The following is a 10,207-nucleotide window of genomic DNA, read 5'->3' as shown; positions in this document are numbered from 1 at the left end:
TCATCATCATCGTCCTCCTCGCTAGACGAATCCGCAGAGGAAGCCTTCTCCTGCTCTTCTTCGTCGTCGTCATCCTCCTCCCTTCTTCCTCAGACTCCTGTGGTGGGAGGGGTGCAGAGATCAGGTCAGACACCGGGGTAGAGATAGAGACCAATGGAGGCCGTTCAAAACAAAGCTCATGAACCAAGGAGAGACTCACCGGCTTCTTGGCCTTGGCCTTCACTTTGGCGTTTGGTCCGCCGGGCTTCGCGGTGCACCTCCTCTTCTGCAAGGTCGACAGAGACACAACATCATTAATCTCTGCTCCAGCATTCCTGCTTTGTTAAAGCAGAACTCCTGGGGGGAGACGGCACAGATCTTGGGCCGGAAACCAACGACTGGACGGTGCGGAGCTACGCTTTGTATCGTTTTACCGACGGGCTCTCATTCGTGTGGAGCGAGGGGATTTAAAAAATTTAATAAGCCAGTGGGGCCGACTCGCCCAATTCAACCAGATCTGAGCTGGTAAGATATTAATTTAGTCTGATTTGAGAGACTCGCAGTCATTACAAAAGCGTAAAGTACAGCCGCACAAGAGCTTATGAAATAAACAGCACAAGCAGTCACCGTTGTGATGATAAATAAATATACTGTATTACTTCCATCTCATGACGGCCCTTGAAGCCTCCAGCTAATTAGAAGAATTGTATGTAGTAGTACGAGTTCTGCACTTCCTTTGTATCCTTTTGTATCTTCACAATGTAGGTTGCTTTGGGCCAAAGCCTAAATAAATGTAATGCGATGCAACAGCCACCGTACCTGCGAGTTGTACTCCTTGTAGATGTGTCGTTCTTGCGAGGAAATGCTCTGCGGAGACAACACGACAACAGAGGTTAGGATCTCTCACACCCCTCCGGTCACAACCGATATCGTTACGTCAACCATGCAGAGCGCAACCAACTCCAAAAAGTACAACGATACTATGTTTTGTGAGTGATTCGGAAAACTCCCTAAATAAACGACTTAATATACTCGACATCTTAAGCCGCATTCAGCAAAGATAAATACTTTTCTTTGCACCTTAATAGGCTAGAGGGATCCAGATCCACACACAAAAAGGATTTGTACTCGCATACAATTGGCATTAAAATATTGCTAAATAATAATGATATAATAATAGCTAAATAAAATCCACAACTATTTGCATTATATAATGCATAGAAATAATACAATTGTATTCAGTTAAAATTAATAATATTCAGTATATTCTTTGAGTTCCTTACCGCCAGCCACTGCTCCAGCAGCACCTTGTACTGCCTTGCTTCTCCTCGGCGATCTTCTTGTACTGGTCCTTCTCCTTCTGGACGAGGCGCTGCCAGCGCCCGCCGATCTCCATGCGCTCCTTCATGGGCAGGTGGTTCAGCTCGCCGTTGGACAGCATCTCCGGGAGAACTTCTGGTAGCCGTTCCTGCAGGGACAACGGACGTCAGCACACGGAGGGGAGAATAACAAGCAGTTCCTCTAACTGCCTCTAGGGGGTGAACGGTAGAGAAAAACATGTAGTTCCTCTAATGGCCTATAGGGGGTCAACTGTAGTTCCTCTTACAGCCTCTAGGTGGTTAACAGTAGAGAATAACATTTAGTTACTCTAGCAGCCTTAAGTTTGTTAACAGTAGGTGGATGGATGCAGAAGGATGGGCCACCATTCGATGTCAACAGGAAGAAAAGTGATATTAACACAAAGCTAAAAAAAAAACTAATTGTATGGTTTCTGGTGGTCAACTCACGAGGGAGGTTTCTTGGGCTCGCCCTCGAACTTCATCTTCTTCCCCGAGGCGATGGCGGTGGTGACGGGCGACCTCATCTCACAGAGCTCCCTCTGGAGGGGGGGGGGGGGGGGGGGAGAGGAAACAGAGTGACGGGTCAGAACTCCAGTCCAGTGTGGTCTTCAGAGCCGAGCGGAGCTGGGTCGAGGTTCCCCTTAGCGAGGGCCCCTACCTCGTATCTCTTCTGGTCCTCGGCCGCCTTCTTGATCCACAGCATCTTCTCCTTCTTCCCATGGAGTTCCAGGTGGTCTCCATCGCCTTCTGGGCCTTGGGTCGTCGTCGCTCTGCGGGGGGGACGGGGACATGGTGTTAGAGAGCGTCAGAACCGTCCAATACCCTCGCTGTGTCCTATCGCATCTGGGCGGTAACCTACACTGCCCCAATCTGTCCTGACCGTTTAATAAATTAGTTTTAAAGAGCACCTACTATGCTTTTCAACTTTCATGACCTATAATCGTTGTTTTAATGATTTATAGTCATGTTTAACCATACTTAGTGTCCAATAATGACGTACATGCATTTAGAGGTGTTCCCTGCTGACCGTCTGGGGTGGCTGTGCTGAGCGCTAAACACTAGGGACGCCGGTCGCCATTCACTTGTTCAAATTTCTGGGATTTATCTACGTAGAACAATGCGGATTTTCCATGTACGGTAACGCTGCAACATGCTCTTCCGGAAGGTAACCAATCACAACACAGTAGGGGTGGCAGGATGGGGGCGAGGGGGCGGAGAAGGAAGGAGCTGAGTGTTGACAGAGGAGGCTGAAAGCGCCCAGATGAGAGGAAGAGCTTCCCGAAAATCGACATTGTTTTTTGTGCTGTGATTCGTGTCAGGTTGCTCTATAGGAGTCATTAATAGGAAATGAAGACCAGAAAAGTAGTATAATAGCAGATCTTTAAGGACGAATGATTAAAAAAAATTAAACAAAAGCAGAAACTCTTAATCTAGGGTAATTTCTGTGTTCAGATAAATATACAATCTTTTCTTAGAAATGTCTACTCCTAGGCAAAAACGAACCATTTCATACATTGACGTTGCGTGTCTATGTAGTTAACTAAGGAGCGTGTGAAGGGAGCGGGGGGCTCACCTTGAAGCGGGCCAGGTAGTCTCCGATGACACTCTGCTGCCAGATGTCCTGGGCCGTCTTGGGCGGGTCGGGGAGGTGGCCTCGCTCCTCCTTCTCCTTCTTCATCGTCTCAGCCTTCAGCACCGCCTCCAGCCGCTTGTACTTCTCCTGCAGGGGGCGCCAGGGACACACCACACAGACGGTCAGCTCGGCACACACACGGCTCCTCATTGGCTGGGACGTTCTGCCTGCCCGGTGGTCACGTGACCACGCTGAGCTTTTACAGACAGCAAATACGGATTCCTACACTAGGGTTTAAGACCAACTTTGACCACTTTAAAAACAAGACGTAGGACTTTTATGTTTACATTAGACTTCTGCTAAAGCTTATATGCATTGCACTTCAAACTTTTGCACTTTTTCTACAAAGCATTTTTTATTTTATTTCTCTATCCTATTTTCTCATTTTATTTTATTGCAGGACAATGTTTTTATGTGAAGCACTTTGAGCCAGCCTCGTTTATGAAAAGTGGTATATAAACCAAGTTGCCATGCCTTGCCTAAACCCAAATATCCGGAACAACAACAACAACAACAACAAGAAGCCTTCCCGTGCCCCTAATCCCCTCTGCCCCCCCCCCCCCCCCCCCAAGGCCCTTACCTTCTTCTTCTCCGACAGCTCGTTCCACATGCGTGCCAGCAGGCGTGTGAGCTCGCTCTCAGACAGGTCCGAGCGCTCCTGCTGCAGCTTGGGACGCTTCTCCTCAGCGAAGATGAACATGGCGGAGATCGGCCTCTTGGGCTTCTCTGCGCCGGCCTGCTGGACACAAGACGGCGGCGAGACGCCAATGCAGGGTGAGACTGTGGCTATGCTAGCGGGCGGTGACTTCAACAGCTTTTGATACAAACAAGCAAGGCTAAGAGTAGGTTTGTGGTTGTGTATTACTGATCTATGCTTGTGAACTGCATTGTAGTCATCAAACAAGTACATTTCCTGGCATGAACACAATTTCTGATACAATGCAATGATTGTGTATCATTTATGATAATTTAACACCACGGCCATGAACGTGTTCATGGCAGGTGTCGAGTTATAAGCAGATGTATTGAGACACGTTGTTCAGCCCGGGTGTTGATCCGATAGCAGCAGAGGAAGAGGTTTCTACCTTGGCCCTGGAAGCTCTCTTCGCCGGGGCCGCGTTGCCGAGAGCGTTTCCTTTCTTAAAGCCGATCATCTTCTGCTCCGCCAGCACGCGCTGTTGCTCCTCCACAGACAGACTCTACACACACAGACACACACCACACAAGGTATGAGCACCGTAACCTACACAACCATCATTTTATGAATGGAAAAAGGTTCCAGCGGTATAAAAATCCATATTACACACACACACACACCAACTCATCTATGGGAGTATAGATCCAAGACTTACGCCGAGGAAGCGGTTCATCTCGATTTCGTACTCCTTCTTCCTCTGCTCGCAGCGCTTCTGGTAGGCGTCCTTCTCGTTCTGCTTCAGCAGCTTCCAGCGCTGGCTGCACATCACCATGCGCTCCGTACTCGGCACGTCCTTCATGCTCGACATCAGCTCCGCACAGAACATGGAGTAGCCGTTCCTGCGCACACACACACATACACACGTGCATGTGTCAATTGAGCACTGAGCATTTGTGACCCAAGAGGCTAGTCTGGGTGAACAAGCAGCGGGGGGAGGAGGATACTCCAACAGGGGTCGGGCGTTTGTATCCCAGCCGTCTGGTTCTGGGTTTCAAATCGGATGTCCAACCTGAGCAAGAGCCCCAATCTCCGCTCGTTAACGACACGCCTCTCAAATGAGGTCCCACCTTGCTTGGCTTATAACTTATTTACTACTTTGAATCGCAATGGTTGAGATTGAGCCCCTCCCAGTTAGAAGGTGGGAGAATGTTAGAATTCTAAAACTCAATAACCGTGCCCTGTCCGCTCTAACTGGCGGTGCGACTTTGTGACTCGAAGATGAATCTAATTTATTAAATAAAAAAGGAGCTTGAGAGGACACTCACGGGGGAGGCTTGTCGGGGCGGCCGTCAGACTTGTCCTTCAGGTGGCGCTCTGCCTTGGTGAGGGTGGACTTGGAGTAGTCGCCCTGGTTCATGTTGAGCTCGGGGTGCTGCTGGATGTACTCCCGCATGGTCTCCTGAAGCACAGGGTCAACGTTCACGGGTCAGACCACGGCAGCGCCGATGAGGCCTGTATGTAACGGGTGTGGCGAGAGGTGGAGTGCCGTGTCTGTACGCGGCGCAGCCTACTCACCTCATACTGTTTCTGCAGCTCCAGAGACTTCCCGATCCACTTCAGTCGCTTCTTGTCGGTGAGCCGGGTCCACTGCTTGCCCAGACTGTCTTTGATGTCTTTGGTTGTGGCCTGGAAGTTAAAACGATATGGTCATTGAGATTAAGACGGTAGCATGGGAAACAGTTAAGGCTCCGTGCGACTTTCAACTGAAGATGAAATGGCAGAAAGGTGGGGGGGGGGTTGGACTCACGTCAGCGTTTGTTTTCAGGAAGGCCTTCTTCTCGTGTGTGTACCAAAGCTGCTGGGGGGTCCTGGCCTTCTCGGGCACGTTGGAGCCCTTCTTGGTCATGCACTCAACCAGCTCCGGGTGCTCTTCCCTGTCGAGGACGAATCACACAGAGAGACGGTTAGGATTGAAACCAATCTGCCTCTGAACATAACGCAACATCAAAATATCACCACATCATTGTAGATGGGGAAAAATAAATCACCACTGAGTTACTGGGCTGTCTGTCGTCGAATCTTTGTAAAATGTTTACTTGGCCTTCCGATTGAAGTCCCAGACGATGTCAAATTAAAACTTGTGCCCGTCGATAAAAGATCGGTTGGAGGCTACATCTTTTGTCATGTTGTACTGGTGAAGGCTGGATGTCTTTTGAAATGCGTACCAACTAATTGAGGTAAAAAGTCATACTTGTTGCAACTATTTATTACCAATCTTTCAACACTACCAAGTAAATCGATAAATGAATCAAATATGGAATTTGTGTTAATGTCTTCCAATATGTTAAAATATCTTGTCCCCTGCTAAACGTTTAGACTCAAGGCATTGTATAAAGACCACCACCACTTTTTTGTGGTTTTACCTGAACTTGGACATGCTCAGCCCAAACGACTCTTTGTCCTTCACAAAGTCTTCCACATATTTCTTCTGCAATGGGAAAACAAAAGAAACACACGTTATGACGTAACTTTCAAAAAAGTTAAAAAGTAACTGCCCAAATCACACAATCTCAGGGTCCTTATACCAACCCACCTTTTTTTTCTCCGGCAGCTCGCGGTACTTCTTGGACAGGATCTTGGTGAGGTCCAGGTTGCTCATCTCCGGGTGCAGCTTGGCGTACTTTGCCCTCTTCTCCATGAAGAAGCGGAAGTATGGCGTCAAGGGCTTCTTGGGGAAGTCTGGGTGCTTCTGTTGATGGGAAGAAAGTGGGGCAATTAGGATTCAAATGATAGACTGAGATGTATTTGTATAATATATTTGCATTGGAAGTGAATCGACTGAGTGGGGTGGCCTCAATAGATGTTGGTTATTTGTATTATACATTAATACATTATACACATAATCACCATCTATCGATTTGTGACCATACTACTCAATTGGTTGGGTTCCACAGGAAACTTGCTATGCAGTTTAAAATGTTTGCGTTGGAACTCAATCAGTTGAGAAGGTCGCGAAACTAACGATAAATGGAGATCTATTTGTATAATCTGTGTGCTTTGTAACTTAATCAGTTGAGTATGATGATAGTTGTTGGATATTTGTATAAAATGTTTGCATTTGTAAAATAAATTTGCATTGGAACTCAATTGGTTTGGTACGATGCGTCACCTTGAGTTTTTTGCCCTTGTAGGGATTCCTGATGTAGTCCTGTGCGTCAAATATCAGCTCCGTCAGAGTCCGGAACTTGCGGATCTGTGGGAGGAGACAGACCATTCAATTTGAGTTTACCTTTCACAAGAACAGACTGTTAAAAGTAATAAACAGATCACATCAACATGGACGTTCATCAGGCTGTCACCTCTTTGGAGACCTCCGACCACTTCTGCTTGCATTGATCTGCGGTGTACGAGCTGAAGGCCACCTTCTCCCAGTCCAGGTGGGACTCCGAGGTCTTGTATTTGGTCAGGTCTTTCAGGGGCAGGGCAATTTTCATCAATTCCAGAAGTTTGAAAAGATCATCCTGGGCCCAAACTGTAGAAAAGCAAGAAAACTGTTAAAAGAGTATTCACTCAGTCTGGGACTTGATTTTGAATGAGCTATAAAGTTTAAAAAAAAAAAAAAAAAAGTAAGTTAGTTAAAACTTTTGCATAATCCTACTCATTTATCAGACAAAAAGATGTGATTGGCCACTATTGCAAAACTATTCATTATCATTATGCATTGGTGTATACGCATAACACAAATATAAAATATCAAACCTTGGTCCGGGATAGCGGTGTCCATATCTCCATTCATTTGATTTATTGTTGTATTCTAAAAAAAGAAAGAAAAAATAAAGAATTAGCCAAATGCAATACCAAAACTTCCCTCAATTGAGTTTTGCCTATAGGGGAAATCCTATTCTACTTCGCTTCGCTATTTTAGGTATTCGCTATTTTAGAGTTGGTTTCATATGATTTCCTCAAAATTACAAAATCACACATCAAATGTTTTCTCCGGCCGTATTTAAAACTCAAGAGCAAGCAATAAGCTTCACAATCCGACCAATGAAAAAAAAAACGCTCCAACATAATGGTTTTATGTTCATTACACCGCCCCTAAACGTAACGCTACATCGTGAGACATAGGCTATTGCTTGTGACGGCTTCAAATCTCAAATAACACCGCAGAGGGCTTCAACGAGCACCGGCACAACACTACCGTCGGGCAATTTGTCAGCCGGAATTCTTCATATTATTTCTCGACAAAATGTCCTGGAGGACGCGCCAGAGGAGCCACCATTTTCTCCCCGCATCCACTCGGTAATGGAGTCTTTTCCCGGAGTGGCGGTTGGGAGGTTCCACGGAAGAAGGAAGCGAGTGCTCATGGTCGACGGGCAGCTGTAGGCGACCAGCTGACCACGGACGGGGGATCTGCTTTCGGTCTCCGACGACGGAGGGAAATGGTGGCTTGGGGGGGGAACAGTACCAACCGCCTCACTACAGAGAGGACGCTCCACCGTGATCTAGCTCCGCCGTGACATTCGCCATTGTCGAAGGGTTGTTGGACGGGGGGATTATCGTTAGCAGTCGTTGTTTGGTCCAGAGAATCGTCTGCCATTAAATACTGTTTGCTGTTGCTGTCTCATTGCAGGGGCTGAGAACATCCATAGCGCATTCTTTGGCGAGGCGTAGTCGAGCTCGCAGCCATGATGGCGGATGCTCGTCGTTTCAAACCGTCCTTGAAGCCGGCCATTTCACGTTGGCCACGGTGCAGTCGTTTCCAGCAATATATGTGTAGATATGTTTGTTTTTTCGGACCAAAAATAGAGCAATCTCCGGTCGGGAAATGTGTTAAATCGGGTAACATTTGAAGTCACAAGAAAAAGGGAGAAATCCAGTATCACCATGGTCTATAATGCGTCAGTAAAACCCGCTAAAAAGTAGTTTAACACTTATTTGATGAACCACTGAATTGAAACTTTTTAAAGTATACATTCAAAACGTCAAATGATGCTCCAAGAAAACTTACGCTTACTAAATTCACTTTATAACTTAAAACAATGTAAAATATCGCATTAAAGTCCCGCTCCTCAGAACATGTGAGCCAACGCAGCGCCTTCTCAAAATGTACGGCGGAGAGGAAACGGTGGTTTCAGGTACAAGACTCAAGGACCGAATCGTGAAGAAAACACACGAAATACTAGACTATCGGACTTAAATCATCAACACTCAATCCCCAAATATGTTTAGTCCACGACACATCAACCGCACGGCGATACCGACGTCGCATTGTTTGAAACGAGACGATTTTACCATCGAAGTGTCTGCCAGTGCTTCACTGGAGCCACCAGGGCTATAGAGCCGCCATGCTTCAGCCCAGGCTGCTGGGAGACCTACCGTGTCAAGGTCCAATGGCGGTCTGCACGCACAGCGACCCACAAACGCGCTTTAAAGCCCGACCACCGCGTTGCGAACTAATATATCGTCGAGCTAAGAGCCCAGGTGCCCCAGAAGGCGGGTTCGCCGACCTTCCTGGGTCTTTCTGGCACGGTGAGAGAGGGAGAGACCGTACGGTGAGATATTAAACCGATATCCCTGATGGCTAACCAGCGAGGCGGATGGCTGTTCCGACGACAACCGCATGGAGGTCCCCACGCGGAAAACCCCTGTTTATTCTCTAAAATAATGTCCCCCGTATCCTTTAAGTTAATCGTATGAGCCCATACCATGACCGAGTAGAAACATTATATTTTTACGACAAAATCTAGGTCTTGAGCAGGATTTCTTACCCGCTGTAGAGGACAAGGAATTCGGGTATGGCGACCTCGTCTGTACCCTACAGTGGTCGGCGTGGTGGAGGCTAGCGAACGGCTCGCCTTGAAGGCGGTTTTAAAAACATGTCAAAGCAAACAATAACAACAAAAAAAACAATCCCAAACGCGCCTTTATATTTAAGGTGGTAAACCATAAAGGCGATTGTTTACCACGCAGTCGGGCTGTAAATGTAAGCGGTTGAGCGGCTTACCTGTCTCGGCGTGAGTCAGTCTCGTTGTGGAAGAAGGGGTGGGTTGAACGTTAGCCAGCACTGCGCCGTCGGTCCAGGGCACAGGCGCTCCAGTCCCCGCAGAGATGGAAGTTCCCCCCGCCTCCATCTCACTTGCTTTCTCCCTCCACTCAACGCGCAGCTCTCTCGATCCAACCATTTCGCCATGCGTGGCCCCGTCCACATTTTCGATCTCTCTCCAGCTGCTTCTTCCTCACGCCGAAGCCGACGATGGTGGTTGTTATTTTCCCCACATATTGCTGGAGGAGCGATCTGTGCGGCCGGCCGATCCGTTATTACCCTGCACGTATTCGGATCGGCTTTGGGGTAGACTTTACGCAGCCACCGTTTCAACACCGTGTGCCTTTCTGGAGCAACTTTTTGTGACGATGTATTGAATGATCCGCAATGTTTTTTTAATGTGATTTCAATGTAAATAAACCTTTATTTTTTTTAATCGTCAGAATTTTCTTTTTAATGACAGCTTTCTACTTGGACATCAACAGTGCAATGGTAACAGAACGGTGGGTCTCATGACTGGATGGTGTTTCGGATAACTCCGGCCTTTTGGTGAATCAAAGGCTTCCCGTTTG

General features: G+C 47.4%; 1 pseudogene; it reads right to left on the bottom strand.

The window, feature by feature from the left end:
- Positions 1–19: 19 nt before the first annotated feature.
- Positions 20–9,583, bottom strand: LOC130403868 (nucleolar transcription factor 1-like; annotated as a pseudogene).
- Positions 9,584–10,207: the final 624 nt, after the last annotated feature.

The sequence above is a fragment of the Gadus chalcogrammus genome, chromosome 2 (assembly GCF_026213295.1).
Source record: "Gadus chalcogrammus isolate NIFS_2021 chromosome 2, NIFS_Gcha_1.0, whole genome shotgun sequence".
Lineage (NCBI taxonomy): Eukaryota > Metazoa > Chordata > Actinopteri > Gadiformes > Gadidae > Gadus > Gadus chalcogrammus.
This window is presented reverse-complemented; position numbering and strand designations above follow the sequence as displayed.